This window comes from Coregonus clupeaformis, chromosome 5 (genome assembly GCF_020615455.1).
Source record: "Coregonus clupeaformis isolate EN_2021a chromosome 5, ASM2061545v1, whole genome shotgun sequence".
Lineage (NCBI taxonomy): Eukaryota > Metazoa > Chordata > Actinopteri > Salmoniformes > Salmonidae > Coregonus > Coregonus clupeaformis.
The window spans coordinates 12,120,216-12,139,589 of NC_059196.1; the positions used below are offsets into that span (position 1 = coordinate 12,120,216).

At 42.9% G+C, this 19,374-nt stretch overlaps 1 protein-coding gene across 7 annotated transcripts in view; it reads right to left on the reverse strand.

The window, feature by feature from the left end:
- LOC121562156 (Down syndrome cell adhesion molecule-like protein 1 homolog) overlaps nt 1-19,374 on the reverse strand; it is a 143,514-nt gene that overhangs the window by 66,263 nt on the left and 57,877 nt on the right. The window lies entirely within an intron of this gene.

The window sequence follows — 19,374 nt, forward strand, 5'->3', positions numbered from 1 at the left end:
TATTCAGAGAAACAGCATTTGACAGAGCATCAGCATAGCGCAATAGAAAAGGCAAATACTGCAGTGTGTGTCTCGCTGTGCCAGTGTGTGTCTGTATGTGAGAGAGAGAGTAGGGTTGATTCCCCAAGAGTGAATGGCATTAAATCAACATCATCAGACACCTCTCTCTCTCTCTCTCTCTCTCTCTCTCTCTCTCTCTCGCTCTCTCTCCCTCTCTCTGTTTCTGCGTATGTGCCTCTCATTTTGTCTCATTATTATGATTCGAGTTTCAGCTTCAGTTCCTTGTCCATTAAATCTCAGCAGCCAGCCTACTGCAGAGAGAGGAAGAGAGATAGTGAGACACAATGAGAGAGAGAGAGAGACAGAATGAGAGAGAGAAGAGAGAGAGAAGAGAGAGAGACAGAATGAGAGAGAGAGAGAGAGAGAGAGAGAGAGAGAGAGAGAGAGAGAGAGAGAGAGAGAGAGAGAGAGAGAGAGAGAGAGAGAGAGAGAGAGACACTGACTCATAAGATGGCCTCCTCCTTCTCCTCATGCAGAACAGTATACAGACCAACCTAACCATGGGCCTCTTCTGTCCTCTAGATATCTATAGCATCCTCTATATCACCCCATAGTGTCTTGACTCTGTACTATGACTCTGATACAGTACATACATGTCCTTAGTCCTGGTTGATGTGTCATCCTATATTCTGATGCCTTTGGACCAAGTCAACAGAATGCTGGACTTAAGGACAAGCCCCATTGGTTCCTACAGAGGGCACAAACACACTCACGCACGGGCACACAAACACACACTGAATGACCTTGTCGCGTGACCCTTCTAGCCAGGGCGCCATGTAAATCTCCACCCCCATTGGGTGGCAGGGCCAGAGTGAGGGGTAGGAGGGGGGCGGGCGTGACCATCTGTAGGGAGGGGGGGGGGTGAGATGTAGGTGCAGTAAGACAGAGATGGAGTGAGGAGAGAGAGAGAGAGAGAGAGAGAGAGAGAGAGAGAGAGAGAGAGAGAGAGAGAGAGAGAGAGAGAGAGAGAGAGAGAGAGAGAGAGAGAGAGAGGGAGACAGGGAGAGAGAGAGGGAGGGAGACAGGGAGATAGAGACGGAGGGAGACAGGGAGAGAGAGATTTTTGTGCATCTCTGATTTACTTGGGTGATATTCATTAGAGCGACAGACCGTGGGGGAGGATGTGAGAGAGGAGGGAGTGGAAAGAGAGAGGGAGGGAGAGGTGGAGGCAGAGTGGGGGTATTTCTCTGTCTCAACAAGCCATTTGTTTTTATATCTATATTCTTCCTATCCTTGTTCCTCCTCCTCTCTCTTTGGTTGTAGGATTTCCATGGGCAGAAAAAAATATGCATTATCACCAATCTATACCGGTACACTAAAAGATGTGGTTGTTCAATAACATGGCATTCATATACCATATGTATTGTATATCTGTTAGCATTGACATCACAAATATAACAGAGATTTGTGGAATATTCCATCTAAACAAATGAGATGGAAATAGAGAGAAAGAGACTGGAAAAAAGAAAGATGTGACTCAGTGGGAGAGAGAGCGAGAGAGGCAGGGAGGGAGGAAGAGAAAGAGGGAATGTGACAGAGCGGTGACAGAGAGGGAGAGGAGAGCGTGCTGTGTGTGTCAGAGCTCAGTGTGTGTGTGTGTGTGTGTCCTCTGGCACTGGCAAACATTAGATGTATTAAGTGAGCTGACAGGTCCCTCCCCATTACCACTGCTGGTGGCACACACACAGAGAGAGAGAGAGAGAGAGAGAGAGAGAGAGAGAGAGAGAGAGAGAGAGAGAGAGAGAGAGAGAGAGAGAGAGAGAGAGAGAGAGAGAGAGAGAGAGAGAGAGAGAGAGAGACAGGGATAGACAGACAGACACACAGACAGACAGACAGACAGACAGACAGACAGACAGACAGACAGACAGACAGACACACACAGACAGACAGACAGACAGACAGACAGACAGACAGACAGACAGACAGACAGACAGACAGACAGACAGACAGACAGACAGACAGACAGACAGACATAAGGATAGAGGGAGGGGTGGTGGGGTGTATTGGGGGTGGGTTAGAGAGAGACAGGGAGTATACTACAGTGGCCCAGACCAAAAGAGGCCTGACTGGTAAAGCACACACAAGTACACACAATTGCAAGTAAAACACAGTATGTGGAAACACAATGATTTTGTACTGCCTTGCCTGCACAAAAACATACACTCATAGACAACCACAGAACCACTATCATTATTTCTCACACACACTGCACACACGCTGAATTCCCTCACTGAGCAGAAAAACAGACGCCATTCATCATACACTGACAGCCAGTAGCATGCCCATGTGTGTATGGCTGTGTATGGCTGTGTGTGAGTGTGTATGTGTGTGTGTGTGTGTGTGTGTGTGTGTGTGTGTGTGTGTGTGTGTGTGTGTGTGTGTGTGTGTGTGTGTGTGTGTGTGTGTGTGTGCATGCCTATGTGTGTGTGTGTGTGTGTTTTTGTGTGAGAGTGTGTGATGTTTGACCATTTACAGTACAGCAGTACCACCAGGTCCAAATCGAAAGAGTCATGCACCTTACAACACACAACTGCTACCATTTCACCACTGCACTATTCTATTAATGTATTACCAAGTATAGGTTTGCATAACAGCTGACCACTTTCCACGAGTACACAGAACTTTATTATTCATTTGGATCCCAGTTAGAAAAAATATTCAATTTGGTGACATCATTGTAAGTCGTTTTTTTGTGTGATTTGGACTGTTGGACATAAATTCAGTACTATATCAGAATGTTTTCCTTAGAGAAGGTTACAGACACTAACTTGTATTCCTGTTTATCTCCCTTTATATCCCAATAAATCTTTATGTGACTTGATCTGTGTAATCGAAACAATTTGTTGTACTGTATTTACACCAGGATAGTCCATACGTCTTCCTGGATATCTACCCTCATGTACTCTAGGCCTGCTAATTTGGAGTGAATACCATCAGAAGCATAGAGATTCAGGAAGAGAGTACAGTTTAGTAAAACAATTACTAAAACCATTCCAAAAGTACAATAATGATGCCTATATGCTAGGTAAAGAATACACAAATATGGTTTCTCACACAAGTTTATTGTTGGCCACACAAACGTCCCTTATTTACATATGATTAATATGTTTGGTTGCAGGCCCCTCTCTTTCAAAAACATTTCTGAGTACTCTGTAGGTTTACACTTCCTGTGAGCGTTCTCCAAGGCTGGACGATGATTATTGATGGTTGTAGTCAAGTGCTGCTGTAGTCAAGCTCAGACGAAGACAACAAACGAAACATGCTCCATCAATCTGAATCCGAATCTGGAATACAATTTGACCATTTGACAACTATGACAGAATTGCCTTTAACGACTATCAGTCTTAGATTTCTAGGCTAAATACATTCAGTTCAATATGAAGGGAGTTACTATTTTTTGCACCATTGAAGAAGGAGGCTATTAGGCATACAGTCATTCAATACAGGGGCGCAACTTTCACTGAAATTGCATTTTTGTCCCCCCCAGTTTTATCATTGGAATGTGATACAAAACGAAGGCAACGGTGTGCTTTAGGACCATGCGGAAGCATCAGAGTGGTCGGGTAGTCTGTTTGGAGTGTTTATCCGACTGGATAAAAAAATGATGATTAAAATGATGTCCCCCCCACTTCTAAAACCAAAGTTGTGCCCCTGATTCAATACAATGTCATGTTACAGCCTCATACTCAACACGTGTTGGTGTTGAGCTCGTACTGTCTGCATCTGACCAGACAGCTCAAATGGGGAAGAAACACAGTAATACCTCTGTGCAATAGACTAATCTCTTTAGCCATTTGATAAAGCCTCAAGTTCAAGCCAGATGGGGGTTCTTGCCCTGAGAGAAAACACCTCATCATCAAGTAAATCCTGGGTAATTTATTATCCTAAACATTTTAGCTACATACAGTACCTTCAGAAGGTATTCATACCCCTTGACTTGTTGTGTTACAGTCTGAATTAAAAATGGATTACATTTTAAAACATTCGCACCCATCTACACACAATACCCCATTATGACAAAGTGAAAAACATGTTTTTAGACATTTTTACGAATTTATTGAAAATGAAATACAGAAATATCTAATTTACATAAAGTACTCACACCCTGAGTCAATACTTTGTAGAAACACCTTTGGCAGCGATTACAGCTGTGAGTCTTTCTGGGTAAGTCTCTAAGACCTTTCCACACCTGGATTGCGCAACATTTGCCATTTATTATTTTCAAAATTCTTCAAGCTCTGTTAAATTGGTTGTCATTGCTAGACAACCATTTTCAGGTCTTGCCATAGATTTTCAAGTAGAACACATAACAATTTGTATTCAGGACAAAAAGTGAATTGCTTTGCCACATTTTTTTGCAGTATTACTTTAGTGCCTTGTTGCAAACAGAATGCATGTTTTGGAATAGTATTTTTTTGTACAAGCTTCAATCTTTTCACTGGCAATTAGGTTAGTATTGTGGAGTAACTACAATGTTGTTGATCCATCTTCAGTTTTCTCCTAACACAGCCATTCAACTCTGTAACTGTTTTAAAGTCACCATTGGCCTCATGGTGAAATCCCTGAGCGGTTTCCTTCCTCTCTGGCAACTGAGTTTGAAGGAAGCCTGTATCTTTGTAGTGACTGGGTGCATTGATACACCATCCAAAGTGTAATTAATAACTTCACCATGCTCAATCAATCATTAGATAAGTTATTGGCCAGTTAGGGGAAATACAATGATGGAACAGACTTGTTTTTGCCAAAGATTGTGCTTACGGATCTGATCCTCCCTCACTCAGGGGTGTGCCAACTGCATCCTCGAAATTGTAGCAGTTGTAGCAGCACTGGAAAAAAAAGCAATATTTTTGTTCAAAGATATTTTCTAGCTAGAGTTTTGTCGTCAACTAAGATCATATCTATTCTGAGCAAGTACTGTGAAGTGAATTAGCTGGCTAATCAGATGTGTGGCTTTCAGACCACATACAGTACATAAGAAATAACACAATGATACATATAGTCATAGCTAGCTTGTTACAAATAATTGCCAGAGGCAACATTTTATATTCAGATAAACAAACCAATACCGCAGTCAAGTCAGCTTGCTAGCAAGCTAGCTAGCTACACCAGCTTGCTATATAGCTGCTAATGCTTGAAAACAACACTCAAAACAAGTGACGCATAGTTCCTAGCTATAACACTCACATAAATATGTACAACTAAATAGCAAAAGCAACATATCACTTTATATCTAGCAAGATCCATTAGCTAGCTATGTCTTACCTTTTCAGCAGAAATAAGGCCAAAACTTGGTCGTTTCGAATCCATTAGCTAACATTGGTTAGCTAGTCCTCTCCAGTTTGTAAATGCAAATCTGAGGTTCAGTCTCGTCTTGGCCCAAGCTCTATCATTTTCCATTTTCGTCTGTTGGCTCTGAAAAGTACCCTGCTTCATTGTTTTTTGGTTTTGATGGAGAAGCTGCTGGTATCTAGCTACCATCACTCTCTGCAGTCATCAGAAAGCAGTTATTACCGAGTTTCAGGGATATAATATTTTCATCTTCCGTTTCCCCTGTAAAGCTACCGTAACTGTAAAAAAAATGCCATCTCTGCTAGCGATACAGCGAAGACGTCTCTTCCTGGTCCTAACTCAGTCAGCCATCAGCTCATGGTGGAAGTCTCTTCATTCATTATGTGCGACTCTAAATCTGACGGGAAATTCCGACCCGACAGGGAACATGAATACAGCGGTCCTCAGGCAGGCTAAACTGGGATAGGGTTGAAACAAAAACAACTCCACGGTTAAGTTTAGGCATTCATTCCGAATGGTTAAGTTAAGGGTTAAAGTTTGGGATAGGGTTAAAAACAAAACTACAAAAAACTAGTGAACACACGACCCTCAGAGCCGGAGCTCACGGCCCTAGTAAAACCTACTTGATGCTAATAGCGCTCAACGCTGCCCCTACGTTTTTTTGTTTTTTTTTAAACATCTCCCGATGTCCTAGGGACATGAATTGACATCCAATTTCGAAGTGAATCTTGAGCGGCTTGGCTGGTATGGCTATGTGTGTGTGTTCGTGTGTGTTCGTGTGTGTTCGTGTGTGTTCGTGTGTGTGGTTCCGGGGCAGACTGAGTATCATGGCTTCCCTGCTGAATTATTGATTGGTGTCTCTCCCCCCCACACACACACACACACACACCCATGCACACACGCATGTACACACTCACTCACACACACACACACACACACACACGCACACACATACACCATATCTCTGTCCATCTCCTTCACGCTCTCTCTTTCCTCACAATATCAGTCCCTCTCCTCATCGTCTGCCCCTCTTTTCAGGCTCAGTTCTAATGGTTCAACAATGTGAATGGCTCAAAGAATGGCTGAACTCTTCATGTGAATTCCATTTCATGTAAGAAGAAGATAAACACCAGCACACCAGTAATTTTGATGCTTCAAATAATTTAATGAGTCTACTTATACCTTGATGAAAGTCATTGGTGAAAAGATCCATTACATTTTTGGAAGCATCAATATTACCAGTGAGTTTTCCTCTTTACTCATTACACGTTTGTCTACATACACCTGGATAATAATTCAAAGGGGTATTACTCTGCTAGTTATTCACATACAGTATAAGAAACCAGGAGATCATAGAGGAGGAGGCTAGAGAGAGGCTATGATTAGGGTTGTTACGGTGACCGTGTTACCGACACACCGGCGGTCACAAGTCATGATGGCAGTCAAATTCCATGTGACTGTTTAGTCAAGGTAATTAGGCTTCTCCAAGCTCTGATGCTGCTGATGGTCATTAGTAGCCTACCAAACTTGCTAACTGCCTGGTACTCAGCACTCTGTTGTCCCTCTAATCACTCTGACATCAATACAAATGTAATCGAAAATCTAATCAAACACTTCATGAGAGCCCATGAGCTCATGTTGCGCAACATTTCTATAGGCTATGCAATTGCGTGAGAAAACAGAGTAATGGCCTCTATTAAAAAGAGGAGGATCCCATCAGCTTTCTATAGGCTAGACCTACTATATTTATTTGCCAACCTTCCTAATATTAAGCACATTGCTTCTCTTTAAAACAGGAGTATAGCCAACCTGGCTGGCATGAAAATGAACCATGGGAAAAGTGTCCTCCATTCGCTATTTTAGTGCATAGATTACATGTTTTTTTCTGCTGCCCCTGTTTCGAGACAGGTGCATGATAATGGTACATTCTAAATCAAAATAAATGTCACACATATATTATTTTGTATATGTAAAGACAAGATTAAATCAAGAATATTGTGATGGGTGACAATATTATATCACTTGATGCCCAGCTTAAGGCAAACAGCGCATGCCTTTTTTGCGACTTTTCAAATCATAGTCGCACACCTCATGTAGCCTAGCCCATAGGCCTATTTGTTTTGATAAGGTTTTTATCTCAACTGAAATGGCCAAATAACTTCTTAAAATGAAGCACATTAATCCGCTTTACAATGGGTGTAGAGCCTAACTGGCATACATATCCAGCGCATGAGTTTCAGGTTTGGGGAAGATAATTTTCACCATAAAAATACACCTTTATAATAAAAGCATTACATGCATATTCACATTTGTGGTCACTTGAGAATGGTGTTTTCCTGCTATTGGAACATTCGCGCTTATAGCCTACTGCCGTGTGTGCATTGCTGCGCTTATAATGTTAAGAAATAGTTTATCAACATTTTAAGCTAAATTTCTCATCTGGTGTGTCAGGCTCATTGCTTAAAACAGGTTTTTTGATGCTAGTGGTTGTATTAATTTTGGATCTATCACATCCCACAACTGTCCCGGACTATGTTTGGAATATGTATTTCTCGCACAGAATAGAATAGGTCAACTTTTGTATTATGGGGGATAGTAGGGATTGACATAGGCTAGTGCTTTTGCTGTTCGTTAGGCCTACTCATCTTTTTGGCTGACGAAAAGTAAATGTGGACAGTTCTTCCAATATCTTCAATATGCGCCTCGAAATTGGATAAGGACGCGCGCAGTTGCATCCCCCATGTGTCTGTCTTCACTTGTAGCCTGTGAGAAAGACCCGATCACGTGTCTGAGAGCCATGTGAGTGAGAGGTGCTTCGGCACGCAGTGGGAAGAAGGGAATTCTAATTATTATATTCAGCCCAAGGGCACAGCAGCCACTGGCCGCAAAAGGCAATGGATTTTTTTAGGGGGATTATGGCCACACAAAAGGGATGGAGCTTGGAAATTTGAGGCATTATCAAGTGCTTGTCAAATTGTGAATGAGAGACTGATGAAGTATGTGCAGCCTGCACAAGAAACAAGGCAGAGCTCATGCCTTTCATGCAACATTTTTCAAATCATCATTAGTCGCATCATGCAGCCTTATTATTATTAAAAATCAAAACATATAGCCCAACATTTGTATCACAACTAAATGTACATAAATAACTCTAAATTAAGCATATAGGAGTACCTGTTTCTTTGTTAACAGCTCAACACAGAAGAGCCGCATTTGCGCACTCCCTCAAATCATTTGGAGAAAATATAATTTCTATTTTATTCAGCTATGTTCAATTGTATTCTTCATACTATGAAATAATAGAAAATAATGCCATGGAATTCTAAGCAAATATTGTCTGCTAAATGAACTCGTGTAGCCCACAGCCACATGGCGTAGCCATATCAGGGCCTAACATAAAGACAACACAGAGTATGCAATTCTGTTCTTCTGAAATAGACTACATTTTCTGTCTTTCTGTCTAAAATACATAATGGCTTATTGTGATGGTGTAGGCTATATTAAATAGATGTATTAGACTTTTTTAAATGTAGATGTTTCAAAGGTCTCCATCAGTGGCTTGTAGGCTATGTGTGGAAGCCAAGGGATGCTAAATGTGTTTATGTTAATTAACGGTCAATTACCATGAGACCGGAGGTTATTTGCTTGACAATCACTGGCTGACAAAATGTCATGACCGCCACAGCCCTAGCTATGATCCCTGACCACTCTCTAGGTTCACTCTGTTAACACACACACTCCTTAACACACACACAAACACACACACACAGTCTTGTACAGATAACAATTCAGTCCAATTCAAAATCCTATTTTCCCTAACCCCTAACCCTAACCCTAATCCTAACCCAAATACCTAACCTTAACCCTAACCCTAAACCTAACCCTAGCTCCTAACCCTAACCCAACCCTAAAACTAACCTTAGCTCCTAACCCTAACCCTAACCCTAACCCTAAACCTAATTCTAACCATAACACCATTTCTAACCTTAACCCGAAACCCCCTAGAAATAGCATTTGACCTTGTGGGGACCAACAAAATGTCCCCAGTTGGTCAAATCTTTGTTTGTTTACTATTCTTGTGGGGACTTCTGGTCCCCACAAAAATATTTAAACACGTCCACACACACACACACACACACACACACACACACACACACACACACACACACACACACACACACACACACATGGTTGGTCACAGTCCAACTAAGAGGTCGATCACACAGTCTCTCCCAATACTTACGGACCGCATGACTGCTAAAGCCTCTAACCTGCTTGGTGTTTGAGAGGGTCAGAGAACCACAGAGAAAGAGGAAGAAAGGGGGATATGAGGGAGAGGAGGATGGGAGTGATGGGAAGAACATGGAAATGAGAAAGGGGATAGAATAAAGGAGAAGGGAGAGGGGAGGAAAGAGGAGTGAGAAAGAGAGAGAGAAGAGGGGGAGTGAGAAAGAGAGAAAGGTGGATAGGTGGGGGAGAGATGGTATTGACCCCTGGCGATGTATTTCTCTGTCTCTCTGACCCACCATCACAGGACAGGATTACACTCTCAATCTCTTTTCGCTTGAAGCACAGAGACAGGGAAGGAGGGAGAGAGGGATGGATGGCTGAAGCTGGGGGGAGAGAGGGAGGGGAGGCTGCTGAACACATTTTAATCTCCCCGGGAAAATCAGTCTTTAGCCAAACGAAGGAAGAATAGAGGAGAAAAGGAAAAGCCATCTTTATCCAAATCCAATTGTAGCTGGAAGGAAAGAGGGAGCGAGGGAAGAGAGGGAGGAGGAGGAGGAGATGTTGTAATTTGTCTGAGAGATTACAAGGAGAGCTGGCAGAACACTGCTGAATGACTGACTCACTGTGTGTGTGCGTGTGTGCGTGTGTGTGTGTGTGTGTGTGTGCGTGTGTCTGTGTGTGCACATGTCCATGCTGTATACATGTTGATACATACTTCAGCCCATCTTAGCCCTGGATGGATAGCTCCCTCGCCAGTTGCCAGTGCCCTCTGACCTCTGCTGTTTAGGGGTTGACACAGGGCATCAGAGCTGCCCTATCACATCTCTATTAGTCAGTAAGGCAGCCATGTGGCACACTTCAGCACCAGGCACATGTCAACAATGTTCTGCCCCAAACTCACCCCTGTAAGCCCCCTATACCCAATCCACCCCACTCCCCCCTCCTCACCCCTATAGGAGTGCACAGAACCGCCCCCACACAGCCCCAGAAGGCCATAACAAAGGAGGGGAGAGAGGGGAGGAGGGAGAAGAGGGGGAATGAGAGAAGGGGAGTGAGGGATGAAGAAATAGAGGGGGAGGGAATGGGCTGCAGGCCAGAGTGGGCTCCATGGTTTGATTTGATGTGACTGTACAAGAAGAGCATCCCTAGAATCAGGCACACACACACATACACACATGTCTTTGCAGAGCTGGTAAGAGCAAAAGACAGTTTGCCAGATACGTGTCAGAGTGATGTGGCATCAGTGTCTCCCAGTGTCTCTATGACTGACAGTGAGACAGTGGAGAGTAGAGACTTATGGGACATACACCCTCTGGTGGAATACTCATCCTCGACCATGACACACAGCATACCCTACAAATTACATTACATACACAGACCCACACACTCCAAATTCTGACACACACTCAGAGGCATTTATACTGTCATATTTATACTGTGTGTGTGTGTGGTCCTCTGTACCTCAGCTGGTAGAGCACGGCGCTTGTAACGCCAAGGTAGTGGGTTCGATCCCCGGGACCACCCATACAAAAAAAAAAAATTCTGCACGCATGACTGTAAGTCGCTTTGGATAAAAGCGTCTGCTAAATGGCATATTATTATTATTATTATTATTATAAGTCATGCACTTTACATGCACACACAGACATGGAAAACATGGACACACAGAGGCAGAGACACACCCATGCATGCATACACACACACACACATACACATGTTATGATGGAGGTTCTGTCCCAGATAGGAGAGTGCAGAGTAGAGCAGTGCTCTGCAGTCAGTGTGCTATAAACTGATTACTGTCAATCAACCTGCCCTGCCCTTCTAGGTCACCTCTCCCTCCCTCCACTCCCTCTCCCTCTATCTCTCTCCCTCCCTGCCTCTCCGTCACTCTCGCCATTCATCATATCTCATCAGTTCTTTACCCTGTTCTCTTCTTCTCTCCTCTGTTTCTCTCCTCTGTTTCTCTCCCCTGTTTCTCTCCACTGTTCTGTCTGTCAATGTGATGTCCCATCCTTGATGTGGTCTAGTGGTGAAAGATGACACTACTGTGTCCACATGCCAATCAAAATGGTCAATACACAGTCTCTAGTCTAAATACTGCCGTGGAGATGGGAAATCTGAGATGCAGAGTTGTTGTTATGACGACAGTGACTCAGAGGCCCTCTCTACCGCTCTCTAGTTTTCTTCCTCCGACTCCCTTCCTTCAACTCCTCTTCACGCTTTACCATCATATCATGATAGAATATCATGTAACAAATAGTGTTTGGCAACAGTATATCATGGCAACTCAAAAACACAAACACAAATCCCTCCACTTATCAACATATTCTACGTCCATCTTTCTCTTCCTCTATCTCTCTCTCATGCCTCCATCCCTCCTGTTACATCCATAAAGCACAGCACCTCACTCTCTGAGCCACAGGTAGGGTCAGAAGTAGTATTGTCAGCTCTGAGTGCTTTCCTCTGTTTCTCGCCGCATCTACCCCTTTATCTGAGAAAGAGGGATGGAGAGATGGAGGGAGCGAGAGATGGAGAGAACGACAGCATAAGCCAAAGACAGAGAGAGAATAGAAGCCCCCACAGCAGCACTTAAAATAGGTCTGAATAATTGATGACGAGACAAAGCGAAACATTTATTTATCATTGAGGACATGTAGGGGCTAAGCCTTCCCTATAGAGGAGAGAGAGAGAGAGAGAGAGAGAGAGAGAGAGAGAGAGAGAGAGAGAGAGAGAGAGAGAGAGAGAGAGAGAGAGAGAGAGAGAGAGATCAAGGGAGAGAGAGAGAGAGAGGGAGAGAGAGAGAGAGAGAGAGAGAGAGAGAGAGAGATAGAGAGAGAGATCAGAGAGAGAGAGAGAGAGAGATCAAGAGAGAAAAAGAGAGAGAGAGAGAGAGAGAGAGAGAGAGAGAGAGAGAGAGAGAGAGAGAGAGAGAGAGAGAGAGAGAGAGAGAGAGAGAGAGAGATCAAGGGAGAGTGAGAAAGAGGGAGAGAGAGAGAGAGAGAGAGAGAGAGAGAGAGAAGAGAGAGAGAGAGAGAGAGTGAGAGAGAGAGAGAGATCGAGAGAGAGAGAGAGAGAGAGAGAGAGAGAGAGAGAGAGAGAGAGAGAGAGAGATCAAGGGAGAGAGAGAGAGAGGAGAGAGAGAGAGAGAGAGAGAGAGAGAGAGAGAGAGAGAGAGAGAGAGAGAGAGAGAGAGAGAGAGAGAGAGAGAGATCGTAAAAGAGAGGGTAGAAAGAGAGAGACAGAAAGAGAGATGGGATATAAAGAGAGATGGGTGAGAGACCGCTGTAGAATCCCAGATGTCAAGCCCAAATTAGATCTGGTGGTTTCCCACCAGTCAGTAGTCAATAGAATAAAGTCCTCAGGGTTTAGGGATCAAGTCCAAGGTGAGGAATTATTGATGAGGCCAGAGCTAGCCTCAACACACCCCGAGTGTTTAACCCTGTCTCTCTTTTATTCTCTCTCTCCTGTTCTCTCTCTCATATAGTTGCACTGCTTGGGTCCCTCACCTAATCGTGACTTCCCCCTGTTCTTTAGTTTCTCCTAATATCTCTGTGATACTGTATACTCACACAGCTAGGGTCTTTTCTCTATTTCTTCTTCTCTGTATTCTCTCTACTAACCTGTCTTTTCCATTCCCTTACAAACATCTTACATACACTGTTCAGTAGTTCATTTTCAATGGGATGTTACAGTACATGTTGAGACTGATTTCCTTTGGAAACCTTCATGAGAGGGTAATGGATTAACTAGCTAGACCTGTAGTTATGACACCACTGGGACGCTAACATCAGTTACCACGGAGATCTGGCTTGTTTGGCATTAGAAAACCAATCAAACTGTCTGTGTAGGTGTGAATATGCATGCTTTTGTGTGTGTGTATGTGTGTTTGTGTGTGTGTATGTGTGTTTGTGTATGTGTCAGTGTGTGTTGTGTGTGTGTATATATATGTGTCAGTGTGTGTGTATATATGTGTCAGTGTGTGTGTATATGTGTCAGTGTGTGTGTGTGTGTATATGTATGTGTCAGTGTGTGTGTATATGTGTCAGTGTGTGTGTGTGTGTGTGTGTGTGTGTGTATATATGTGTCAGTGTGTGTATGAATATGTGTCAGTGTGTGTGTGTGCGTGCGCTCGGAGCAGGGTGTTAGGGAATAAGCACTCAATAACAGCTGATACTGAGTTGCCCTCTGCTCCCTCTCACACAAAGGCCTGTGATTATATTACTGTTTGACTGCCTCTCCCTCTCCCTCTCCCCCCTCTCTTTCTCTCCGTTTCTCCCTCCCTTTCTCTCCCCCACACTCCCACCCCTCTGCGCCCTCCACGGCCAAGATAATTACCACTATTGTGTCTCGGACGCACACACACACACACGCACGCACACACACGCACACACACACACACACTTTATGTCGAAGTACTACATCTTTGCCAGCTCCCCATCTGTCTCTTTCACTCTGTCACTACTTTCCTCTTCTACCCTTCTCTTCTTCCTAGGATTGTCCCCGACCAAAATAATATTGGTTGACCGAGAGTTGTCCTGTTTAAACATATTTTTCCAAATAAAATCAACTATATGCACTGAGCTGGTCTGATGCTTTAAGTACACTGTTTGATTAAATCATTAAGACACACAAATGACTCAAGAAAGAGGCCGATGGTCACACTGTGTTAAAACAAAATGACAGCGAGTGCCTGTGTGACTGGCACACGTTGTCTCTCTCTTCTCCCTACTGCAGCGAGAAGGCACCACAGCACATCAAGTGTTTATTGCGCTGTCCGTGCTGAAGCTGCAACATCATTTCAGCCATTTAGTTTCTTACTTGTTTCTGACTGAAAAGTTATGTTACCGAAATCCCTAATTTGTTTAGGAAATACATTTCCTATTCCCTCAACCCTTGCTCTCTTTACGTGAAACATGTAAGCATCGCATTCATGTGACCAATAGGGCCTGACCTATAGCATATCATAATCACATGAATAAATTGGTTATAACAAACTCCAAACACTGTAACACATGACAGCAAAATGGATGCAGAGGATGTGAAAAAGAAACTTGAAACGGGCAAATGTTTACTGGTTGCTCAGGAGGGAAAGGGGAAGTCAGATCTGGGGAAGACATTTGACTTAGTTGTGGAAACTACTGGAGATCAAGAAAACGGAGGGTATAGGAGCAAGCATTTTGTGAGTATTATGTGTGCCAAACAGTTGCTGTTAGATTACAATGTTTTTATTTTTTCCAGACCATTTGGAACAGTGTAAACAATGCTAAATAAATAAGTGTACCAGAGAGTCTGTTTTAAGAAAAAATATATATTTATAAAGCCTTTATTACAGCAGACTAAAAACAGTTGCATGCATTCGTGAATTGCGGTTTATTTTAATTTTTTTAGGCACATTTTTCAAAAATCCCTTTGTTATTTAATTTTAAAACTAAAATGCTTGATTGCATTTCAAAGCATGAATGTCTCATATGCTGTGTAATGGCATGAATGAATGATTGATTGATTGATTGATACAGCAGCCTATATGTTGAAATATAGGCCTAAATAAGTTATGGTATTAAGACTAAACAGGACGTGCTCTTAGGCCTACAGCTCGATGGTGGTTATACAGTGAGGGAAAAAAGAATTTGATCCCCTGCTGATTTTGTATGTTTGCCCACTGACAAAGACATGATCAGTCTATAATTTTAATGGTAGGTTTATTTGAACAGTGAGAGACAGAATAACAACAAAATAATCCAGAAAAACGCATGTCAAAAATGTTATAAATTAATTTGCATTTTAATGAGGGAAATAAGTATTTGACCCCTCTGCAAAACATGACTTAGTACTTGGTGGCAAAACCCTTGTTGGCAATCAGAGGTCAGACGTTTCTTGTAGTTGGCCACCAGGTTTCCACACATCTCAGGAGGGATTTGTCCGACTCCTCTTTGCAGATCTTCTCCAAGTCATTAAGGTTTCGAAGCTGACGTTTGGCAACTCGAACATTCAGCTCCCGCCACATATTTTCTATGGGATTAAGGTCTGGAGACTGGCTAGGCCACTCCACGACCTTAATGTGCTTCTTCTTGAGCCACCCCTTTGTTGCCTTGGCCGTGTGTTCTGGGTCATTGTCATGCTGGAATACCCATCCACTACCCATTTTCAATGCCCTGGCTGAGGGAAGGAGGTTATCACCCAAGATTTGACAGTACATGGCCCCATCCATCGTCCCTTTGATGCTGTGAAGTTGTCCTGTCCCCTTAGCAGAAAAACACCCCCAAAGCATAATGTTTCCACCTCCATGTTTGACGGTGGGGATGGTGTTCTTGGGGTCATAGGTAGCATTCCTCCTCCTCCAAACACGGCGAGTTGAGTTGATCCCAATGAGCTCCATTTTCGTCTCATCTGACCACAACACTTTCACCCAGTTCTCCTCTGAATCATTCAGATGTTCATTGGCAAACTTCAGACGGGCCTGTATATGTGCTTTCTTGAGCAGGGGGACCTTGCGGGCGCTGCAGGATTTCAGTCCTTCATGGCGTAGTGTGTTACCAATTGTTTTCTTGGTGACTATGGTCCCAGCTGCCTTGAGATCATTGACAAGATCCTCCTGTGTAGTTCTGGGCTGATTCCTCACCGTTCTCATGATCATTGCAACTCCACAAGGTGAGATCTTGCATGGAGCCCCAGGCCGAGGGAGATTGACAGTTCTTTTGTGTTTCTTCCATTTGCGAATAATCGCACCAACTGTTTCTCACCTTCTCACCAAGCTGCTTGGCGATGGTCTTGTAGCCCATTCCAGCCTTGTGTAGGTCTACAATCTTGTCCCTGACATCCTTGGAGAGCTCTTTGGCCTTGGCCATGGTGGAGAGTTTGGAATCTGATTGATTGATTGCTTCTGTGGACAGGTGTCTTTTATACAGGTAACAAACTGAGTTTAGGAGCACTCTCTTTAAGAGTGTGCTCCTAATCTCAGCTCGTTACCTGTATAAAAGACACCTGGGAGCCAGAAATTTTTCTGATTGAGAGGGGGTCAAATACTTATTTCCCTCATTAAAATGCAAATCAATTTATAAAAATGTTGACATGCGTTTTTCTGGATTTTTTTGTTGTTATTCTGTCTCTCACAGTTCAAATAAACCTACTATTAAAATTATAGACTGATCATTTCTTTGTCAGTGGGTAAACATAAAAAATCAGCTGGGGATCAAATACTTTTTTCCCTCACTGTACAAGGCTACTATACAAAGCCTTCTAATGATAACGACATTACTTATTATATGATGATGATCATAATAATAGTAGTTGTAATAATAACAATAAGAAGGAGAGGAGGGTCTCCTGCGTGCATATTATATGTGACAAACAGGTCTGCCTGTTTGGAACAATGTAAACAACACTAAATAAATGATAAGTAATACAAAAAAAACATTGTAAAGCCTTTATTACAGCATAGCAAAGATTAGGCTTGGTGCTCATGGAATCAGTGGGCTATTAAACAAACCCTCAGACAGGCAAAGGCAACAGAAGCAGAATCTGTCTTATTTCTGTAGATATATATATATATTTTTTATATATATGGATGATTTATAAAGCCAGGCACATTTAACAGTTATGTGACTCGCTTCAGGAAACTAGGCTTATGTCGCACGTCACTACTTCACAGGAGAGCCATTTGAACGTAAACTTTTTTTTAAAAATCAAAATGCGTTTTTTTGGCAGAAATGCCTTCTGGAACATGTGACCTTTCATGTGCCTTAATAACACACTTGTATGCCATCTGTAAATACAAATAAAATTGTTAAATTACGAGTCTAGTTGGTTTAGCCACAGCAAAAGACAGCAACCTTCCCGCTAGCCATGATTGGCTGAGATAATGAGTAGGCTGGACAAGCCGAGAGATGAGTTCGGATTGGTCTGCCATGTAGCAAGCTCCTGTCTATAAGATGAGCTGGTCAGAATATGTAGGTAATCCTTTCTAACGTGGCTTTTTGGCAAGATATCACTTAGTAGAACTGCATAAGTGTTGCTCTCCACTTTCTGGAGGACCGAGTTTTGAAATCAGTGGAATCAGAGTATGATAGCTAAGGAGATGGAGATGGAGAATCACCTGTCTCCGGATTACATCTTCAAACTAAGGGCAACCATGGCATCTGTGACAGAGAGGGAGAAGCATCCATCCATGTATACGGGTAAGAGAGTCTAGCTAGCTATTTTTTCAGATATTACACGTTTCAAATTTTGTCAGAAAGTCATTTTTCATTTCAAGTGTACTGTTAGCTAGCTAACGTTATGTGTATGATCTGTGTAGTAATATTATTCGTATCTCAGACCCATGGGGCGGCGCACAATTGGCCCAGCGTCGTCCAGGGTAGGGGAGGGAATGGCCGGCAGGGATGTAGCTCAGTTGGTAGAGCATGGCGTTTGCAACGCCAGGGTTGTGGGTTTGATTCCCACGTGGGGCCAGTATGAAAAAATAATATATAATAATAATGTATGCACTCACTAACTGTAAGTTGCTCTGGATAAGAGCGTCTGCTAAATGACTAAAATGTAAAATGTAAAAAAATTAATTTGCATTGCTAGTTATAGCCTAATGTTAACTAGCTAACATTGAACCTGGTTGCTTAGCTACCTGCAGATTCATCCAGGGTAGTAACGTTATGAGTTGGGATTATAGTTCATTGTTTAGCTAGCTAGCTACATGTCTAAACAAAAGACTCCACAATGCAAGTAACTATTTCAATAGAATGTTTATGATGTCACTGCGACAACTGTCGCTAGACGTAGCTGGTAAATTCGCTCTGGCTATCTACTCCGATTTCAGAGCACTCTCGTCTGAGAATAACTGACGAATTTACGAACGCTCTACACCTGTTGAACATGGCCGGTGTCAGTAAACATTGGCAAAAAAGCTTAATTAAATTGTTGCCAGCAGCACAGTTGCAGTCACCAACGCTCTGGATAACATAAAAACAGCCTAACCAGCTCTGCTAGGGCGAGTAAAATGGTCAGAGTGAGATGTTCTCTCATTTGTGTCTGTAAGTAGCTAGCAAACTAGCCAACGTTAGTCAGTTAGCTTGGGTGCTTGAGTGCTGTTGTTAGGTCAGAATGCTCGGATCAACCCTACTTTCCGGCCAGAGCGTAAAGGTGTGCGCTCTGAACGCTCCGAGTTTTTACGAACGGCCAATCTGACAACGCTCTGAGTTTACAAACGCCCAGAGCACACTCTGGCACTCCAGATTAAATTTACAAACACACCCGTAGTATAAGCCAGCCTTTAGTCTTGAAATCTTTGGTTGTTTAGTACATAGCCTCACATGTGAATCCTTAAAGAGATGGGTGGGGCTAAAGCTTAAAATTGTCTGAATGATGCTGAATGGGTGTAGACAAAGAAGAGCTCTCCAGTAGGTACCAAAACATTCAAGGGCCATTTTCTCAAAAGTGAGGTTACAAGTTTATCAACTTTCAAAGCAGAATTACTTTCCCATTGTTCCTCAACTGTAGTGTATGATATACCGTTTTCTATATCTATTCGATATACCGTTTCCGAGTCTCTACTTTTATCCAATGTAAAAAACACAATTTCAAATTTGATTATAGACCTAAATAAGTTGGGGTTTCCTCTCTCCTCAATTTTCTCAGACAATTAGGCTGGCTGTTTCCTCGTGCTGCTGTTGAGTCCGCCGTATTGTTCTCAATCCCAATATGCTGGTTAACTTTGCTACTATGCACATAGCAACATAAGGAAAGGTGCCAATTCTACGTCGCACTGAAGATTATGTTTCAGAACTACGGACAGCGACCGTATCC